This window comes from Melospiza melodia, unplaced genomic scaffold (assembly GCF_035770615.1).
Source record: "Melospiza melodia melodia isolate bMelMel2 unplaced genomic scaffold, bMelMel2.pri scaffold_88, whole genome shotgun sequence".
Taxonomy (NCBI): Eukaryota; Metazoa; Chordata; class Aves; order Passeriformes; family Passerellidae; genus Melospiza; species Melospiza melodia.
In genome coordinates, this window is record NW_026948803.1 from 338792 (window position 1) to 361207 (window position 22416).

Sequence of the window (22416 nt, forward strand, 5' to 3'; positions counted from 1 at the left end):
TGCCATCTGTACACCTCCAGGAAATTCCTGTTCCAGATGGGAAAACTGTGCCATTTCTTAACAGTACTTAAATGACCCAGATAATAAAGATTTGCTTGTATATTATGAAACTAACAGGTAATAAAAGCTGTGCCCCTATCCAGGCTGACATCAGTTATGTGCCCATGAACAGCCAGTGCCACTTGTGCCCTGAGATGCCCAGCTGGGATTGGATCTCTCAGAGAGCACTTGAGGGAGAACAGAGCACCTTGTAAGTTGCAGGTCCCTGATGGCCCTGCAGGGCTCTTGACCCATCATCATCTGCTCTGCTCCAGTCTGAAACAGAGCCCAGCATGGTGTCGGGATCATCAGAGAGCTGAGGTGTGTGCTGGAATTCAATGCCCTCCCCATCCTGCAGCAGCCCTGCATTTCCCTCCTGCAGCCTTGGTCTCCAGCACAGCCATGGAGGCTCTTTGGGCTCAGGACTGTTCCTGCAGCCCCCAAGGGCAGCTGAGCTCTGCCTTTGGAAAAGTCAGGCCTGGCCAGCGCAGGCCATGCTGTAGAAGTCCATCCGAAAATCCTTCATTTTTTGCCTCACAATTGTCATGAGAAAAGACTACCGAAGAGTTAAAAGTGCTGAGCCGGTTGGGAAAGAAAGTCTCCTGCTTATCTAGTGTGTTCACAAGAGATGTTTGAAGAACACGCCGTGCTGTACTCGAAGGGGGCATGCTGCCCTTTTCTGGACAATTGAACTGGACTTTCTTCCAAACTCCTGACCTGGCTGGACTGAGCTGAGGGTGGTTCCCCTCCGCTCCATGAGAAGACCCCTCTTGTCTGTCTTAAACCACCGTGACAGACCAACAGAGATGCGAATCCCCTCATCAAGGAACCAAGAACCCCTCTGGCACCCCTTTGGCACCCCCATGGCACCCCCCTGGCAACCTCCTCCCAGAGACTGGGAAGCATTCGGCCATGAAAACAATGGAATTTCAGTTACCTTCCCCCAACCAAGAAGAGTATATATATTGGGGTTCGGCCCGACTGTCCTTTGAGATCTCCCCAAGACGTGTACCAGCGAGTTTCGGCGGCGGAACCCCGAAGACATCACGTCTTCGTAGCTATACCCCATTCCCTGACCTTCTTTCCTCCCTTTTTTTTTCCTTGTCTTACCCTTCTCTTCCCCAGATCCCTTAACCAAATGCATATTTAGCTGTGGTTATAATCAATAAATTGCACCTTGTTGATTTGTTACTGCAAAACCCCTGTGCCTCTTGTTGGTTATTTTTGCACCCAAAAATCATTCGTCACCCGTTTATTTCGGGCGGACCTTCACATAATTGGCGTCACGGACAAGGATTCCAGCAGCCAGTGAGATTTTGCAGGTTTTGTGTAGTTTGTAACCTCTCACAAACTACACACGCCAAAGCCAAATCTCATGCTTGATTGAGCACACAGGCTCCGGAATTGACACAAAAGATTTTTCGGTGCAAAAGCAGGGGAAATTGTTACTGTCATTTCTGTTACTGATTTTACCGGCACGGACACTGACACTGATACTTCTCCTGATCCTGATATTGATGCTGTTACTGATATTGATACTGATACTGATACCGTTGTTGTTGTTGTTGTATTTGAATTGAATCTGAACCTGTTACTGTTGTTTTTGAGGTGAATTTGAACCTGTTAACTGTTTTTTACTGCTGTATTTTGTGTACCTGGACTGTCTAAAAGGGAAGGGGCAGACTTGAAGTAATTAAGCAGTGCCTTTTAGACAGATATTGTCACTTCACCTACACAGGGAGCGAGGGGTGGCCCAGCGAAGGCTGAGTGGCTTTTTCCCTGTTCTAGGTTCTGGTCCCCTCACAAAGAAAACATTTGTGTGTGCCTGTGTTCATGTGAGTGCGTATCTGTACTGTCTGGGAAGGAAGAGACAAATTTGAAGCAACCTCACAGGGCCTCCCAGACTGATTCTGTCTCTTCAACTACCCAGGGAAGCAAGGGGACAGTGGAAAGGCTGTGTGATTTGTGTAACTTAAGTTAACTCCCTGGTGTAGCTTTGTTCCCCTCACAAAATGACTAAAAACTTCAGTGCAAAAGGTAAAGCTGAATTTTATGCTCTGCTTGCTAAATACAATGCCACACCTTCTCCGAGGGGAGAAGAATGGGCAAACTGCAATTGGCTTAACTTAGAAAATGTTATTGATAGAATATCTTCTTTGCAACATGAAACAAAATTTAAACTGGGCAAAAATAAAACCGTCCTCTGCTCAGTCTTGGGTGCCTGTCTCACAGCAGCCATAGAAACTCGCTTTAAGCAAAAAAGTGAGGAAAATGCTATCATAGACTCCCTCCAAAACCTAGTTGAAGTTTTGCAAAAACAATTGGATGAAGAAAGAAATGTAAATAACTTGTTACGGACTGCCCTGAGAGAGGAACATGTTAAAAATTCACAGAACTCTGATTCCTCAAAAGAAACAGAGGAGAAAGAAACTCCTCACACTAGTCAAAATTGTTCTCAAACAGAATTAACTCTGATGAAAAATTGCGGGAAACACTGCTGTAACAACATAAAACCTCTAATTAAAACAGAATACAACTATATCAATAATGAAGATTTTAGCCCGCACAAAACCACTAAAGAAATCCCGTACACTGCTACTGAATTAACAAAACTTGCAAAGCAGTATGGGCTTCGCCCCCAAAAATCTGAAACAGAACACATTTGTCAAGTGTCTCTCACTGGGAGAGATCAGATTCTTTTGTCAGAACAAGAAGCTGGAGGGTGCTGGAGACATGGGGTGTTCCTAACAACAGCAGACAGACGCATCCCATGGTCCCCAAATCAGCACACAGCTCATTGGGCTGAGGGGCTTAACCCCTTGGAAAGGAGAGACCCTTTGGTTGGTATCCTTGACCAACTCCTGGAAAACATTCACAAATCTGGCTGCCTGCAATTGATTCATGAAAAGAAATTAATTCCTGGTTTTGAATCTCCAATCCAATCACCTGTAAAGCCTGAAATTATGACCTCTTTAACTCAAAGGCTTCCGGGAACACTTAAACCTACAGCAATTCTCCTTCAGAAAACCATAGTAGCTCTGTCTCCTATAGAAAGACCAGATAAACTTCTTAGTAACCAGAATGACCCTTTTGTTCCCCTTTATGACTTGCTGAGAAAAAGAATAAAATGGGATTGGACTTCTTCTCAGAAGGAAACATTGCAATTGCTGATTCTTGAAGTGACAGCTCACCAAGCACTGGACCCTATCTATCCTACAGACCCCTTTCAGGTGGAGTGGGGATTTGCCTCCTCACAACTTTCAGTAAACATTTGGCAGCAGGGTCCCGAGGGTCTGACAAAGCCTGTTGGGTTTTATTCCTATGGTTTCAAAGATGCTGAGAAAAGGTACACTACCTGGGAAGGGGTGTTTGTGGTTGGCTTGGCTCCCAGGGAGGTGGAGGAGAACTGGGCAATCCAAGAAACTGGGAGCTTGGGTAGCAGCCAAAATAAACCTGCCTCTGTGACTAAAGCAACCCCTCCTCTCTCCCCCACTTCTGCTAACAGAGAGGAACAGGACAATGCCCAGGTTGGGGAACTGTTAACTGTTTGGAGTATTTTCCAAAGTGAGGGACAGAATTACTTTCTTGTCTGTATTAACACCAAGTCCTATGCTATGTTTATATTTGGGTTGCTCCAGGCTGATGCTTTTAAAAGAGCTACAGGAGATAATACTGTAAAAGCAATGCAGGGATGGTTTGGGATTTTCCTAAACCCACAGGAAATTCAATCTGGTAATGTTTCTCACTTTACTGTCAAAAGTGTGCAGGATAGGGCAGAAGGTGAAAAGATTAAATGGACTTCTCACACCTCTTACTATAGATGGGGGGTAAATCAGTGTTCCAAAATCACTGCTTTTTGCCAGACAGCTCCAAGCACAATTCCTTCACTACAGGGAGCAGATGATTTCAAGAACCCAGGGCATTACCCTGGACAACCTGTTTTTGGTGGACCCCCTGCTGCTGTAGGGGAAGTACCACTGCTGTTCAAAACCTCTCTGGCAATTCCATTGTTCTAACCTTTTCTGCCTCTTCGTGGCAGAGTCTGTTGTGTTTACTTTTTCAGAAGAACTCCAAGGGACATGAAGACCTGACAAACCATGATAACACTAGTGATGAATAACAGAAATAATGTTTTTCCTTCCCCTTATGGTAACACCAGGTGATGATATTATACATAACATGTAAATTAATTGAACTTGAATAAATTGGCTGTCACAATTAGAGATTTGACCAAATTACAGCAACTACTGCAGTCATTCTTATTGGCTTTTGCGAACACACCAGTGGCTGCTATCAAGCATATTACCGAATTGGGAAAGAGTGAATGTGGATGATCACAAATTGGTAATTGATGCACTTAGTGCTACACAGAACAATGTTTCCTTAGCCCTCAGCTGTATCCAGGCACAATTGTAGATGCAATCTGTCTCTGCTGCAATTCGAAGAGAGGGCGAGGAAGGCACCTTCCCCACAGAAATTCGGAAAATAATCTGGGACAGTGCCACTGAATTTGAAAGAGAATTCCAATCCTGGTGGAACCTGGTGAACTTTACCTATGATCCCATTTCAAACATAGCCACTGCTTTTGTCCTAACCATACGCAATGCCTCTGTACATTTGGTCTTCCCTGTTATTGCATTAGGATTAAACCATGACGGAGCTGTTCTCTATCCTACTGAACATAGGGGATGGGCCCGTCAGGTTGATGACAAATGGCAAACTGTTAACCTGGAAACTTGTGTTGTCGGAGAACAACAAGAGTTCATCTGTGAAAGCAATGCAATCATAGATCAAATATTTGTTTAGACGTAGAGCAAAATATCTGTCATTTCAAGATTCGTCCACATGAGGATACCCAGACAGCTCTTATATACATAGGCAATGCCTGTGCATGCTTTAGAACGACATGTGATTCTGTCTTTGTAGAAGATGTTGTGGTAGATGCAAAGAATCATTCAAATTTTTGTGCTTGTAACTTTACTAAGATAGCAGAACGCGATTTCTCTTATGAAGCTCCAGTTACTTCTCACCACCTACTGCAATCCAACTACACGCTGATCCAGAAGCTGATGCCCACTCCTATCGGAATGAACCTCACCCTCGTGAGACAACTATTGCTCCATCAGGACCTGATGGACATCCTCGAGAAAATCAAGGAGAGCGGACAGAAGACCCTGGTGACTGTTCATCACAACGTGAGACAAATACACCGGGTTATGGAGAGGGTAAAGCAAGATGCTGAGCATAGGTGGTGGGATACTCTCTTTGGGTGGTCACCTACTGCCACAGGTGTTCTGAACAGTGTGTGCCATCCAATTGTTGTTCTTTTGATCCTAGTTACGCTTGGCTTTATCTTGTCAGCAGCCCTATTCATTTTGAATTGGAGAATGATGAAAAAGCTTAAGAGACTGTCAGCTGTAGTCAATGCACACCGCTTAGCTGATGTACTCGATACAATAGATGTCCCCAAAACACTTGATACGAAACAGCTATGAATCAAGCATATGTGCCCTAGAACAACTTCTTAAATATCAAGTGTGACTTACAGAAAGTTACTTTACTTCTTAGAAAATAATTTTAAAAGACGATGATAATATTATGATTTGTTTGTTGTGATTTGTTTTAATCATTTTGAAATTGTTAAATGATATTGCTTTAACTGATAAATATTTTTTGAAATTGTTAAAATTATCATAATTTTTGAAATTGTTATAACAAATAACCACGTGTGAAGTTGTTATGATGATCAATATTAATTATGTTTATGTTTATTGGTTCCCCTTTTCCCTCTTTCTTTTCCTTCTCTTCCCCTTTTATCCCCTCTCTCCTGTCATCCCTACTTTTCCGGGGTTATGCTACCGACATGCAACGAGTTTCAAAGACACTCTAGAGCTCTGCTGATGAAGATTCCTCAAGACAATCGTGAGTCACGGGGTCGTGTAGAAGTCCATCCGAAAATCCTTCATTTTTTGCCTCACAATTGTCATGAGAAAAGACTACCGAAGGGTTAAAGCTGCTAAGCCGGTTGGGAAAGAAAGTCTCCTGCTTATCTAGTGTGTTCACAAGTGATGCTTGCAGAACACGCCATGCTGTACTCGAAGGGGGCATGCTGCCCTTTTCTGGACAATTGAACTGGACTTTCTTCCAAACTCCTGAGCTGGCTGGACTGAGCTCTGGGGTGGCTCCTCCCCCGCTCCATGAGAAGACCCCTCTTGCCTGTCTTAAACCACCGTGACAGACCAACAGAGATGCGAATCCCCTCATCAAGGAACCAAGAACCCCTCTGGCACCCTATTGACACCCCCATGGCACCCCCATGGCACCCCCATGGCACCCCCCTGGCAACCTCCTTCCAGAGACTGGGACTGTACTCCCTCCACACTCAGGGAGGGGGAAAACTTAACGTACATGTGAGCATTCGGCCATGAAAACAATGGACTTCTCCCCTCCATGGAAACCTAATTTCAGTTACCTTCCCCCAACCAAGAACAGTATATATATTGGGGTTCGGCCCAACTGTCCTTTGAGATCTCCCCAAGACGTGTACCAGTGAGTTTCGGCGGCGGGACCCCGAAGACATCATGTTTTGGTAGCTATACCCCATTCCCGGACCTCCTTTCCTCCCTTTTTCCTTGTCTTACCCTTCTCTTCCCTGGATCCCTTAACCAAACGCATATTTAGCTGTGGTTATAATCAATAAATTGTACATTGTTGATTTGTTACTGCAAAACCCCTGTGCCTTGTGTTGGTTATTTTTGCACCCAAAAATCATTCGTCACCCGTTCATTTTGGGCGGACCTTCACACCAGTCTATGCCCAGGTGGCTACTAATCTGTTGCACTATCTTGGAAATGAAATGTGATCCTCTATCTGAGGATATTGTGGCTGGAACTCCGAAGTGCGGTATTATTTCTTGTAATAATACTCTGGTCACTTCTCGAGCTTTGACAGTTCTGGTGGGGAACGCTTCCGGCCACCCTGAAAATGTGTCTGTCAATACCAGCAAATACCGATACCCCCCTTTCCTTGTGAGTTCCGAAAAGTCAATTTGCCACTGCTGTCCAGGCCCATGGCCTCTCCCACTCTGACCGAGTTTCGGTCTGGGGGTATTTTTGGGATTAGTCTGGAGGCAAAGATCACACTGTCGGGTCACCTGAGTAATAGTGGCATATAAATTCCTAGCAACAATTCTTTCAATCAGGTATGTGTATAGGGCATTTATTCCCCAGTGCGTTTTCTGGTGTTCTTCCCTTACTAGTGACCACAATAAATGGGAAGGGATTACCAGTTTCTTTTCAATGGTAGCCCACCCTTCTTGGTTATACGTCCCTTTTTGATCTTCAATTAATTTCCTATCTCTCTTGTTGTATTCTGGCTTACCTTCAAGGGAGATTTGTCCATCTGGAATAAGGACTCCTTCAGTAGCTACCTCACCTTTTGCTGCTTCTTTTGCCTCTCTATCCACCAGCTCATTTCCTTCTTCCAATTCTGAGCTCACTTTTTGGTGTGCCTTAATGTGCATAATTGCTACCTTTTCAGGCAGCTGAACTGCTTCCAGCAGCTGGATTATCTCTTGTGCATGTTTGATGTTCTTTCCCTGTGAGGTAAGCAGTCCCCTCTCCTTCCAGATGGCCCCATGTGCATGTACAACTCCAAATGCATACCTCGAGTCTGTGTAGATGTTTATTCTCCTCCCTTTTGCCCTTTTCAAGGCACAGGTCAGGGCAATTATCTCAGCCTTCTGCGCGGAGGAACCTGTTGGTAAGGGTCCAGACTCCATTACCTCTCTGCAGATGGTCACTGCATACCCAGCATGTCGCTTCCCATTGGCAACATAGCTGCTCCTGTCAGTGAACCAGGTCTCTGCATCATCCAGAGGGGTATCCTTTAAGTCTGGGTTGCTCGAGTAGGTAGCTTCAATGGTCTCCAGGCAATCATGGTGTACTGCTTCTCCTTGATTTCCACTGAGAAAGGAAGCTGGGTTGACAATATTAGTCACCACGATCTCTACATCATCTTGCTCTACCATGATGGCCTGGTGTTTCAGAAACCTCTGTGGTGAAAGCCAGTGGCCACCCTTTACTTCGAGTACTGCGGACACTGTGTGGGACACTAGCACAGTCAATTTTTGTCCCAGAGTAAACTTGCGTGCCTCTTGAATGTTCAGCACAACTGCTGCTACAGCTCTGAGGCAACCTGGCCATCCTTTGGCTGTTGCATCTAGCTGCTTAGAGAGGTAAGCAACTGCCCTCCGGTATGGACCCAAGTCCTGAGCCAGTATTCCCAGGGCAATTCCCTGTTTCTCATGGGAAAATAGGAAGAATGGTTTACTCACATCTGGAAGTCCCAGAGCTGGAGCTGACATGAGAGCATTCTTCAGCTGGTGAAAGGCCCGTGTTGCTTCTTTTGTCCACTGGAGATCTCTGCTTCCATTGGCAATCAGAGCATAGAGGGGTCTGATGAGCAGTCCATAATTATAAACCCACAGCCGGCACCATCCTGCCATGCCTAAGAAGGTTCGGAGCTCTTTTATTGTCTGGGGTTTTGGGGTTTGGCATATGGCTTCCTTGCGAGCCTGCCCTAAAGTCCGTCGCCCAGCACTCACCTCGTACCCCAGGTAGATAACTTTCTGTTTCACTACCTGTGCCTTTTTCTTGGATACTCTGTATCCTTGGAGTCCTAGGAAATTCAAAAGGCTTACCGTCCAGGCCACACATGCTTCCCTCGTCCGAGTGGCCACTAGAAGGTCATCCACATACTGCAAAAGCCTTCCTTCTTCCTGTGGAGCTTCCCAGGACTCCAGATCCTTTGCAAGTTGCTCCCCGAACAAAGTAGGGGAATTTTTCCAGCCTTGGGGTAGTCTGGTCCATGTGAGCTGGGTTTTGTGCCCACTTTTAGGGCTTTCCCATTTGAATGCAAAGATTTTTTGGCTGGCTTCATGGATGGGGAGGCAAAAGAAGGCATCCTTTAAATCTAAAACAGTAAACCAGGTTAGTTCAGGTGTTAGGCAAGTTAATAAAGTGTATGGATTGGCTACCACTGGATACAGATCTTCTGTTATTTTATTGACAGCCCTCAAATCCTGTACTATCCGGTATGACCCATCAGATTTCCAAACAGGTAAAATTGGAGTATTGAAATCAGATTGGCATTCTTTCAGTAATTCTAACTGCAGAAAATTTTCGATTATTGGGCTGATTCCTTTCCTATCCTCTTCCTTTAGGAGGTACTGCTTGATTCTCACTGGTTGCGCCCCCTCCTTGAGTTTGATTACTATGGGGAAGGCATTTTTCACCCTCCCTGGCACATCAGAGGCCCATACCCCAGGAAATACCTGACCTAGTATTTCTTCATCACTTTCTTCCTTAATGCCAATAGCTGTCAGAGTTAAACTTAATACCTCCATGTACTTTTGATCATTCACCTCCAGAGTAATTTCCCCATTTTTGAATGTAATGGTTGCTTGTAATTGTTCCAATAAATCTCTCCCTAAAAGTGCTTAATTCACCAAATTAGGCATGTACAAGAATTTATGAATACTCTATCGTTTTCTCAATTTATACTTCAAAGGTTTACAAAAATATGCCCTTTCAGACTGGCTAGTTGCTCTTTGCACTACAACATAATCATTTTCTACAGGTACTAAAGCTTTATTTAAGACTGAATATGTAGCTCTTGTGTCAACTAAAAATCCTACTCTTTTCTTCTCTTAGCTTCATTGTTATGGATCTGCTGGCGTAGAATCCCCCGGTCCTCTTCAGTTGTTTTGTACGTGTGCAGCTATCTGTTGGTCACTCCTTCTTCGTTCTGGGCATTGGCTTTTCTAGTGACTAATTCTTTTGCAGATTGCACACTGGTTCTTGCTCAGCTGAGGTGGTCTTTGTCTTGCCGGTCTCTGGTTGTATTTCTTCTGCTTTTCTTCTTGTACTACTGCCACTAACTTTTTCATTCTTTGTTTATATCTTTCTTCTTGGTTACTAAATACTCTCTAGGCTTCTTCTAACAAGGCTTCAAGATTCTTCTCATCTGGTCTCTGAATTTTCTGAAGTTTACGCCTGATATCTCTAGCAGACTGCTTTAAAAATGTATTAACTAGTTGATTTGTCCCTATCTCAGACTCCAGATCTAATGATGTATGACGACGCATAGTATTCCTTAAACGCTCTAGAAATTCAGATGGAGTCTCAGAACGCTTCTGCTTAAGGGAATATAAGGCAGACCAGTTTATGGTTTTTGGAATAGCTCTTTCTACTCCTGTTGCTATCTACTCTTGATACTCTGCTAATTTCTTTACCTCTGCCGACACATTAGGATCTCATTCTGGGTCTTGGAGGGGGAAATGTTCTTTCACATCTAGCTGTGTGGCTTTACAGTAATCTTCTGCCAAATTCTCTGCTGTCTTTAGGATCAGCTGTTTCTCTGTTTCAGTGAAAGCATCTAGTAGTAGCTGGATGTCAGCCCAGTCTGGATTGTGTTGTTTGATAACATATCATAGGCATTTGGCAGTGAGTATCAGGTCAACACAATAATTCTTCGCAATCTTTTCTCATGCTTCTAAATCAAGGGTGGTAAATGGCACTTTAATCATTAATTTGGCTCCTTCTGGTCCCACTGCCTGTCGCAGAGGGGCCTGTAGCACTACTTGCTTCTTAGTTCTAGATGCAACTGGACTCCCACGGGTGGGGTGGGTTCTAGTAGATGTGCTTTCTCTACTTGAGTCCTCCTCCTTTTTGGGGAAGTACTCTTCCTCTTCATCTTCAGTTTCAGCTTCAACTTCTCTAACCTCCCCCCCTCAGGGAGGAGGTGGAGGAGCTTTCACTCACTCAAATGTGTCTCGTTCTTGCTCCTCAGAACGATAGACCTTATCTGATCTCATACACCGTTGTCCTATACTGCATGCTGAACAACAGCGTTTGATTTGCATTCTCTTTGCCTTGTTATCTTTTTCAAGGGCTAAGACCAGTAGGTCTGAGGGTGATTTAATCTCACAGTCTTTTTGCTACTCTTGGTGATTTCTTAAAAGAAAAACTTACCAGCATACGAGACCTCATGTCATTTACTTTCTCGTCTTAAAAACAACATTAACTGCAGTAAAGTATTACAGTCTAGGGTTCCAGTGGGTGGCCACTTTGCTCTGTCTTCTAACTTGTATAAGGGTTATTAGTGTGTGCAATACTGGATTAGAATTTTTTTATTCTCAGAGCTCCCCCGGCTAGTGACTTCTTTCTAGTGGGCTAAGATGCACCCTAAGGGGTTGGCCTGTGGAACTTTTTTGCTCTGGTTAGTTCTCATTATTTCCTTCTTGCCCTATCTCGCTCCCACCCAAACCTCTTTTCAGAGGACTTCACAGTAGCTTCTCAATCTTCCTCCCACACACTCCAAGTGGCAGGTATCAGATGCGATTTCCCACACACAAGTTTTAAGATCTTAGCCTCTGAATCAGCTTGATCAGAAACTTCTAATCTACACTTGGGGCACGTGCTCTGTCGCTTGTTAGAACAGCAATACCAGTGTTTCTCACAAACTATACACTGTAATAATACTTACGCAGCGTGCCAGCCCCTTGATGTACCAAAGGCTACTTGAAATTTTTCGCAAAGGCAAGCTATTCTATTTATTACAGGGAGCTCTAAATCTTTTACGGCAAGTTGTTCTCAGTCTAGACTTACAAGAGTGTTAGCTGAAGTCTGGTAGAGTTTTTTTAAATGAATTTGTTCATCTCCCCTATCTATCCAATAATCTACCGGATTCACAAACTCTCAGGGGTCGAGTCTAAACCACTGAGGCAGAGGAACCCCTCGGGTTCGTCTAGCGACGGTGAAAGTATGCACAACTTACACTACAATTTACTACTTTTACTCAAGAAACGTCTTCACCTACGCTTTTCTACAGTTTACTCTGTTTTCTCTGTCGGGCGTTCCCCGCCCCCAAAGCCTGCCTTGGCCGGTGTTTACTCAGCTTCTTCAGCGGCGGGTAGGACTTCCTCCCCCCGTGCAGTAGAGCACTATGGATCTACTCTCTTTTATACAACATACACTTTATACACTTGCACAATTACAAATACAGCGTGCCGATCACTCAATGCAACATACAGCAACACAGTGTCTGGACACCACTCACACACACACAAAGAAAACATACGCGGGTTCAGCTCTACCCTATCAGAACAATGAACCTTAATACACGCATACACGGGTTCACCCAGCTCACCCCCAGAGCTGCTGGCGGTTCCGCTCTATCCGAACGATGAACCCCGTCTCTAATACAGCTGCTCTATCAGCTGAACCCAGACATCTCTGGGTGGTTTACTCCTTTGCTCTCCTTCCTCTCCCCCAGGGGCCCCTCAGTACATACTGTATCTTCCTCCGCAGGCCAGCAGATCCTTGTCTGTCCCAGCAGGAGGCAAGTCGAGAGGAGCGGAGCCTCCTCCAGGAAAATCTTGGGGCGGGCCTAGGAGTCCGTCGGTCCCCCCCTGTCCCTGTGGGGGCAGAGATGGAGACGGAAAGTATCTCTTTCTCCTGCCTGGCTCACCAAGAATGTTTTGCAGAGAAAAGAAGAAACCTCACAACTTTGTAAAAGTTGTAAAGCCCGGTATGCTTTAATTACGATGCACGCTGGACGCAAGTCCCCATAAAGGCAAGCGTACCTCTGAAGACCTCGGGTCTTCTTTTATCTCCCTTCTAAATGCATATGCATGCAGTTTCAAAATAAGTTCATACATATTCATTCTGCGTGACATTTAGCACCAGTTCTTCTTTATCAAAAAAATTTCTAAGTCTAAAACAGATTAACTTTGTAGTCATTTCTGTTTTTCTTTCTCTATCTCTTTATTGTCTCTAAAATTCAGCTTTTCTTTCAACTTTAGCCCCACAGACCCCTCACCTCTTCCAAACACTTCACCTAATTCAAAATAAATTCCTACTCTGTCTCAATCTCACACCTTTGCTCTGGCTCAGTGCAGAACTGCAGGATTGCAGGCGCTTCCTCCCAGAGCTGCGTGAGGCACTGGCTCCTGCAGATGTGCCCTGCCAAGCTGTCCCTGCCTCACACTGGCCTCGCTTCCCTGGCACAATTGCTGGGCCTGAAGGAGCTGCCCTGTGCTCCAGCCTGCCGAGCAGCCCGGCTCCCTGCCCCGGTGCCCAGAGTGCTGCACACACTGCTGGCCTTTGCCAGGAGTTGCAGGGCAGCCGGCAGAAGAGGAGGAATCCTCAGGCAGCCCAGCGGCCTGCGGCTGCCCTTGGCCTTTCTCTGCTCCTGGGTGTAGAAGTCCATCCGAAAATCCTTCATTTTTTGCCTCACAATTGTCATGAGAAAAGACTACCGAAGGGTTAAAGCTGCTGAGCCGGTTGGGAAAGAAAGTCTCCTGCTTATCTAGTGTGTTCACAAGTGATGTTTGCAGAACACGCCATGCTGTACTTGAAGGGGGCATGCTGCCCTTTTCTGGACAATTGAACTGGACTTTCTTCCAAACTCCTGACCTGGCTGGACTGAGCTCTGGGGTGGTTCCCCTCCGCTCCATAAGAAGACCCCTCTTGTCTGTCTTCAACCACCGTGACAGACCAACAGAGATGCGAATCCCCTCATCAAGGAACCAAGAACCCCTCTGGCACCCTATTGACACCCCCATGGCACCCCCATGGCAACCCCATGGCACCCCCATGGCAACCTCCTTCCAGAGACTGGGACTGTTCTCCCTCCACACTCAGGGAGGGGGAAAAACCTAACGTACATGTGAGCATTCGGCCATGAAAACAATGGACTTCTCCCCTCCATGGAAACCTAATTTCAGCTACCTTCCCCCAACCAAGAACAGTATATATATTGGGGTTCGGCCCGACTGTCCTTTGAGATCTCCCCAAGATGTGTACCAGCGAGTTTCGGCGGCGGGACCCCGAAGACATCACGTTTTGGTAGCTATACTCCATTCCCTGACCTTCTTTCCTCCCTTTTTTCCTTGTCTTACCCTTCTCTTCCCCTGATCCCTCAACCAAACTCATATTTAGCTGTGGTTATAATCAATAAAATTGCACCTTGTTGATTTGTTACTGCAAAACCCCTGTGCCTTGTGTTGGTTATTTTTGCACCCAAAAATCATTCGTCACCCGTTCATTTCGGGCGGACCTTCACACTGGGCACACTCCAGACGGCCATGGCCTCCAGGCTGGGCTGTGCCCAGCACGGCTGCGCTTCCCCTTGGCAGCAGCCAGCTGCCACCTGGGCTCTGAGGGCGGAGGATTTGCCAGCTCCCAGGAAGAGGCACCCAGGGCCCGGCTGCTGCCTCTTGCAGCTCCAAGGGCCTCCTTCCAGCCTGCCTCTGCCGGGGCTCAGGCTGCTCCGGCCTCTGCCGGGGCTCTGCTGGGGCTCCAGCCCGGGCAAGGCCGGGCCCGCTCTCACCTCACAGGTGCTGACAGCTCTGCACCACAGGAGACCTTCCCGAGCACCCTCTCTGATCTTTCTGCTTTCTCACTTGAGCAAGGCTTTCCTCCAGCCAAAGAGATTATTGCATTTAGGGATCCAAATACAACTGGCAGGAGCCCAAATGCTCTCCAGTCACAGCTGAAGGCCTGCATCTGCACAGGGTGTTTGGGCTGCCTCATTCTTCTTTTGGTTTTGCCTTCAAATGCCATTGCCCTTTCTGCCTCAAATAGAAGTACCAAAGCTGGCCAAAAATAGACCAGTGGGCCATATTCCAAAGGCAGTGTGGTCTGGAGAGGATGAATGAAGAACATCCTTCCCCTCTTTGACACGATGCCAAAGACACTGTGTCACTATCCACCTTTAAGAAACAACAGACAATTCAGAAGGAATTTTTGAGCTTATTCACAGAGTGAGAAGGAAGGGAATCTTCAAGGTGAGGTGTGGTTTCAGAAACTTTATTCATTTCCAGTCCTACTCTGCAGTCCTATTAGACAATCCTACTCTAACCCTAACCCTAACCCTAACCCTATCCTGAATCCTAATCCTAATCCTAATCCTAATCCTAATCCTAATCCTAGTCCTAACCTACAATTCTACTCTAAACTGGTTGAGGAATAAATGGTCCTGATGTGATTGTCACGTTCTTGTCTCCCTCCTCTTCTTCACTGAAACAATCAGTGGCACCAGGCTGGACGCAGGCTCAGCAAATGTTACAAATGGATGCTGCCCAAAGGGAAAATAAACAAATCAACAAAAAACAATGGACCATGACTTTCCAAGCTCAGTGCTTCACAGGATTCCTCTGGCTCCTAGAAGGATACAGGAAGAGGACCATCTACACCTCCAACTTTATGTGCAGGAATTTGCCATCACAGGCAAACCTGGCCCAGAATCCCACTCATCCATTTATCCAGGTGTCTTCATCTTGCTGAGATTTTTGTCCTGCCAGTGCTCTAGAAATGGTGCTTTCTTTGTCCTTGGAGTTTCTACTTTTCAGGAAACTCCAAAGCCTCACACTGGTCCCTCCCACAGACAGGCACTGTGCTGATTTCCACAGGGAGACAGAGCAGTGTCTACCATTCCATGCCCTGCCCCTCGTGTGCTGGATGGCACCTTCCTTCCCAGCAGGGCCAGCCCAGTGGCACTGGGCCCTGCAGTTCCCTCTCTGCCACACAACCTGGCAGTAACCCTGGCACAGTTCCCGTCTGCTTGAGCGTGCCAGGCAGCAGATGGGGCTGGGCCAAGTCCCTCCCAGCTGTCCCTGTTTGCATGGCAGAAACCTCTGAGGGTGGGCTGGGGGGCACCAACCAGGGCCCCTCAGAGTGAGCCCCCCACAGCCCCTCCTGCCCACAGCCAAATCTCTGACCCCTAGGCCGGGACTGGCTTCCTTGGGTTCCTCCACCACCATTTCATGTCTCTGAACCCTGCATTGCTCTACTTCAATTCTTTTGCCATTACATAAAATTGAACACCCCACCAAATTACAAAAGAAGGTGACAGAAACAGCCAGAGGACCTCTCTGACTCAGGAAATGCAGAGAGAGGTGAGGTTATTCAGTTTTGTGAAGAACAGGCCCCAGGGAGACTTTATTGCCAATTTCCAAGACTTCAGAGTGGCTTTGAGGAAAGTGAAGGACATCTTTTTTAACAGGGCCAGTTACAATAGGATGGGGGTGAATATTTTTTAACACAAATAGGATCTTGTTTACTCGGAGCATGGTGTGACCCTGGCACAGGTTGCCCCAAGAGCTTGTAGGAGCCCCATCCCTGCAACCATTCCAGGTCAGGTGGCAAAGGGCTCTGAGAAACTTAATGTCTTTAAATAGGTCCCTGCTCATTGCAGGACACTTGCACCAGAGGATCTTTACAGGACCCTGCCAGCCCAGCCCAGTCTAGGATTCCTCACTGTTTTCATTTGAAGAGCACCAAGAGTGGAGGTGAGGAGGAAGGGGGCTCATCTGATGCCTTGGGCTTGAGTGGAGGAGGAGCCCATCCCTCAGAGCCTGTTTCACCTGCAGCCCCTTCACATTTTACCTGCAGGAGCTCCTTGGCAGACCAGCGCCGCGCCTCATCTCTCTGCAGGCAGCAGCTCAGGAAGTCACGCAGGCAAGATGAAAATAGGTTGGGCTGCTTCAGCTTTTGTCTTCCTCCTGTGGCTATCAGGAGTTGGGGCTGGGGAAAAGGAGACACCAGGCTCCACCTGCTTCTTTCCCACCTGTCACTGCTTTCCCAGATCCCATTGATTAAGCTCCACTCTGCAGTGGCAGTTTCTGCCCTGGCACAGACCCAGAGATTACTTTCCTTTACCAACCAAAAACCCAAACCCTGATGCACAGCCTCTCCAACATCCCACAGATCTTGCCTTGGCAGCTGATTTCATTGACTGACCTAGTTAGTGGGAACTACATCAGCACTAGCACATTTCCTTCCCTGAGGATTCACACCAGCTTGAGAGGCTTTTTGGAAGAAGGACTTTGCTATACTAACTCTACTCTATCCAAGGGTTAATACATGAAAAGTATTTCTGCAGTGCTTCTTGTCCCTTAAGCACAGCTGCCATAAAACAAAACGAAACAATCTTTTTGCTTTGTTCTTGAAAATAATGGGAATTGGAAAAAAAGAAAGGAAATGCACCAGGTATTCCTCAGGTAAGGAAACAAATCTTTGGAATCTCAGCTTCAATACAGATACATTAAGATCCATGCACAAATGTACTGGGATGAAAATGCCTGCTTGGACACACAGGAGCCACCTGCAGCTCTGTCTCTCAGCAGTCTGAAAATTTCTGCTTTCCTTACATGGAAAAGTAAAACCTTTCATGGTCAAATCAGAAGGAGAGGTTCCATCCCTACGGTCACCCTCTACTCCTTTGGCCACTCAAGTGAATGCATGAATGGTAGGTCCATCCCAGAAAGTGCCAGGAAACAAATGGGAGGATCTGGCAGGCTCTCCACATCACCAGGCTCTGCCTTGGTGATGTGGAGAATGTTGCTTTGGGCTAGGAGAGAAACACGGTCACTGAGTGTTTCAGCAGCACTGCACAAGAAGCAGAAGAGACTCTGTGGCCTTTGCACCCTCATGCCCAGGTTTCAGGAACGTTTCTTAGTGAGAAGAAACTGCACAGGGGGTTAAGTTCCTCTCTAAAAACCAGTGCCTTAGCAACTTTCTTGTGTTTGGGCTTCTTTTCTTCATTTCTGGAAATGTAACACCACTTCTGAGAGGCTTGCCTTGTGTTTGAGGGGCATCTTCACAGACAGACAAGTGGGAAAACTTGAAACCCAAAGCAAATGTTGCCTGAGAAGAGCTGGGGAGTGTTTGCCTGTGGTGAGGCTTGAGCTGTCTGGCAATCCCCTTCCATGATGTGCAGAAACATCCAGCTGCTCCCCAGAACTCAGTCCCTCTGGGCACGCAGGCCTCTGGAAACCCCTGAGGATTCCAGCCTTTCTCCTGCTCAAGAGCATCTAACCTAAGCTGAGCTCCAGTTAGCAAGGCCAAGGATGCTCACTTCCATGCAGCTGACAGTGTCCATGGAGCTCAGCAGGTCTTTCTGATACTCCACAGGCCAAGGAATTACAGTGTAGATTGGCAAGACATCAGCTGATCATTATCCAGTGTGGTTCATGTGGAACCAATCTCTAACACGCTGACAAGTCAGAGGGAGAGAGCTCATTCTGCTTTTGCAAGATGGTATTTAGAAACATAAGACACTGACTTGGAACTATTCAAACCTCAACTTGCAGAATCCATCTCAAATAGACAAAAATAACAGTGGCAAGAGGTCTTGGAGTCTCCATAAAAATGCCCACCACTGTAATGATAACTCTGTGCTCATGGCACTGAAATAGATGGTGACCAAAGAGACTTTGCTATTATCCTCTTTAACCCAAAGGAGAATTTCAAAGCCAGAAATGGCAATGCACTCCCCTTGTGTACAAATAATTGATGCGGCTTTCTGTCCTTTTCCCACATCACCAGAGGTGACAAAGAGGGTTTTATCCTGACTCTCAGCTGAGCTCAGCCACTGGCCATGGTGGGGAGCTGGAGCCCTCCCTGTCATTAGAACTGTGCAGGCCAGGGATGGCCCTGCTCCTGAGGTAAAGAAACACAGCACCGGTGTCAACTGCCCACGTTGGATTCCAGCCCAGGCACCTGCCTGCAAGCGCATCAACTTGTTAAAGTACCCAGAAACAGCCAAGGGTTTGGCAAACAATTCTAACTGCAGTCGGAGATAAACACATCCTACACTTATCCAGGCCACCCACACACATGACTGAACAATGTACAGGTGACTTGAAAGCCTGAAAGTTTCAACGACCACGGGATTTGGAAAAGATGCTACAGAATGGAAGAGAAGAGATGCATTTAAAAAATGAAAAAGCAAGCAGAACTGCTTGGGCATTGCTTTGGTAGTAGGTTTTTTTCTCTTTTCCTTTTTTGTTTAGTTTTCTTTTTCCTTTTTTCCTATGTTTTCTATAAAATTGAAACTGGGAAGGTCTAACCTCCATTTCTCAGGATGTTTATCACATGTCTACCCTGTCCACTGAAAAATTCTTGTCCTTCAGAAACAGAGTTCCAACATTGTTCAAAAAACAAGTGGGAAATGTCAGGCATGGCTGGATGCCAAAATGGCAGGTTTCTGAACTGGTTAGGTTTCTGAACTGCCACTTCCCTTTCTGATACAACCACAGCTACAGCAGATGCTGCTGTGCTGCAGGGGCATTTTTAGAAGGGGACCTTGGTGGAAGTGGTGCCAGCAGATGGCAATGGGATTTTGTCCAATGGCACACAGAACACGGGACAGGTGAGAAAGACAGTGGGATCAGTGAGTATTTGCACCTTACCAAGACAGGAGTTGCATTCCAGGAAGGAACTTCTCGTTCCACCATTTCGATGCCCACGATTCCCAAAGACCATATGTCCACTTTGGGGCCACATGGTTGGCCTGTCACCACTTCAGGCGCCAGCCACCCAGCAGCGCCGGCCACGGAGCTCCGTCTGCCCTGCTCAGGGCTGAGCTGAGCAAAGAGGCCAAAGTCAGCTGTGGAGAAAACAACAAACCATAAAAGCCAGCTCCAGTTAGGAAACCAAGCAACTGAATTCCCCACTCTCAGGCTAAGAATGTGCTGTTGGATCTCCTGGAGAACTGTCCATGCTCGATTTCCTTGGGGCTTTAGCCAAGGGAGTATGGAATTGGCCACTTCCAAAAATCCCAGGTTTTTTAACGCTCCTCACAGCAGTGGACTTCATTCCCCTGAAGCTTTAGATTGTAGCTCCCTCTGTCTAGAAGGGACACACACAGAGCAAGGCCACTCTAGACTGCTTGTGGTTCCTTATACCTCTGTGCACGTTGCAACTGTGCCCTCAGCTCGCAGTTGGGGTCCCTGCACTGCCACCAGCACCATTTCTGGGGAGCTGGCAGTCACTCCAAGCAGCCCCACACCCACATCCCTGGAACGCTGCACCTGACCAAGAATATACTGACCCAGCTTGACAGAACCGTCAGTTCTGAGAAGGATGTTGCTGCTCTTCACATCTTGGTGGATGACATGGTTTGAATGAAGAAAATCCAGTCCTTGCAGGCACTGAGAGAGAAAACAGAAAGAGGAGGGCAAAAATGAGTGATGTGATTTCATCACAAAAGAAAGGAAACAAAGAATCTAAAAGATTCCCTCTCCAGGGGAATGGGGAGTAATGGCAGAACAGTAATGGACACTGAGAGGAAGAGCTTGCTGCTCCAACACTTGCAGAGCAGGACCTTTCTGAGGAAAGGCACGTCAGCTTTTGAAAGAGCAACAGCACCTGTTGTTGTAGGCTGTGCCCTGCAAACCAGCCAGGGTGACTCCTGCTGCAGTGGACGTGCTTTTTCCATGCAGAGGACAAAGGAGGGTTTTGGAAAGGAAAAGTCCCTCTCTTCGGTCTTTAGTGGATCACTTTTGGGTGGGAGGCTGCATGACAAAGATTTTCTTGCTGGCCTCAGCACAGGCTTGGAAGTATCACACCAGTCACTTTGTGGAAGCAAAGAGCATTTTTGGCTGCACTTTTATTCTTTTCAGCTGAGGACTATGAGAAATGAGTCTTTTTTCTTTGCTGGTCATTTCAAATCCTGCCACCAGCACCTTTGCTTTTACAGGCAAGGAATGCAGTGAAGACAGACTCCAGGCAAACATTTAGAGAGGCAAGGTGGAGAACAGCAAATACAAATACATGAGACAGAGTGAGAATATTACAGCAGGAGATAAGAGTACTGGCACTGAGTACAGGGAGTGAAGGGGCACTGGCAGGCCTTTCACTTGAGATGCTTTTACTTGCCCATAGAATAGCAGCAACACAGAAACAAAGCTTGGCACAGGAAATCACTCCAGCTCTGAGCCCCCGTTTCCCAGACAATCCTGCCCAAGCCCTGGAAACACAGATGGGATTGCTGACCTCCCTACTGATGGCTGCCATCTCATCTTCCGACAGGTAGGTCTGGCTGATGACATTGCTCAGAGTGCCTCCATCCATGTACTCCATAACCAGGGACAGTTCCTCACCCACAAGGTAGCTGAAAGAGGGAAAACAAGGGCGTGGAGATGAATGTACATGGCTAGGTTGCTGTTTGGAAAACATGGGTTGATTCTTCTTTTCAGGTCCCTTTGAGACAAAGACAAAAAAGAGGAATAGACATTCCCTCTTCGCTGTGCATTGTTTGCCATCTGTGCAGTCTCAAGGAGAAAGGCACAGCTGCAAAAAAGGAGATGTCTTAGATGGGCAGTAAGCAAAATGTGCAGTTTAGTAACAGCCCAGATAAAAAACGTGTCAGGCATGGTGTTTCTGGAAAAAAGCACCTAATCTTCCTGGCATGCATGGCAATGAAAACCAGTGGCAACAATCCAAGGGAAATCCTTGTTAGTTTACCTGGACATAAGAAGACACTTGAAAAAAATCAAGCTCTAAAACAAAGTGGTGGCTGTGAATATAGAGATCATTGATTTAGTAAGACACGACTCATCCGGGTTTTTGAACAATTTTCAAATACCATGTGCCAGCAAAGACCCATGCAGACAAAATGCAATCTCTTCCCACCCACTGGAGATGAAAAGAGCAATAATAATTAGCCAATAATTACAGCTCTATTTTCTGCCAGTGACCAAAGTGGGATTTTAACTTGCATGTTTGCAATATGTGAACAAACATTCATGGGAAAAAAGCACAACTCACCTGTCTAAACAGTTGACCAGGTTGGGATTTCTATTCACCTTCATGACCATGAGTTCATTTACTTTTAGTTCCTCCTTTCTCAGTCCTTGAAGCTGTATTTTTTTTATGGCCACCTAAAATGACATTGAGAATCAGTAACTTGAGAAGTTGGTGGCACAAGACCACAAGGCACATGGAGCGAGTGATTTTGCAATGACACAGCTGAGCTGTGCCAAACTGCCTTGTGATCAGGCACTGCAGTAATTAGGAACTGACATTCCAACAGCCCATTTCTCTGCTCCCTTGGAAGCCAGTTACAGGACACATGGGGTCACAGACATTTTGCCTTGACCACTTGGTAACAGCGGTGTCTCAGTTATCACCCACAAACCTCTGACCGCACTCTCTGCTGCTTGGCTTGGGATTCAGAAGAAGTAATCCATGCCTTAATACTCTGTGGATACATCCTGGGCTATGGGCAGGGCTTAGGGCTTTCAGGGGCGCCTTGCAGATCTCTCCCTATGTGCAGTTCCCAAGTGCAGCACTGCAGGTGGCTAAGGATCTGCCAGTAACTTTCAGATGGATTTTCTGGCAGCCAGAAATGAGAATTCAGGCCTCTGAAGCTGTAGCCCCAAAGAGCAGTGAGGTGCTCGAAGGCACCACCTTTGTTTTAGCAATGGAGAGTGAGTGAGCGCGTCCTTCTCTGAAAGGAACCGCTGCCCTCCGTGCCTTCCTTCCGGCAGCTGAGGAGGACAAAGTCCCAAATGTGTTCTGTGGGCTG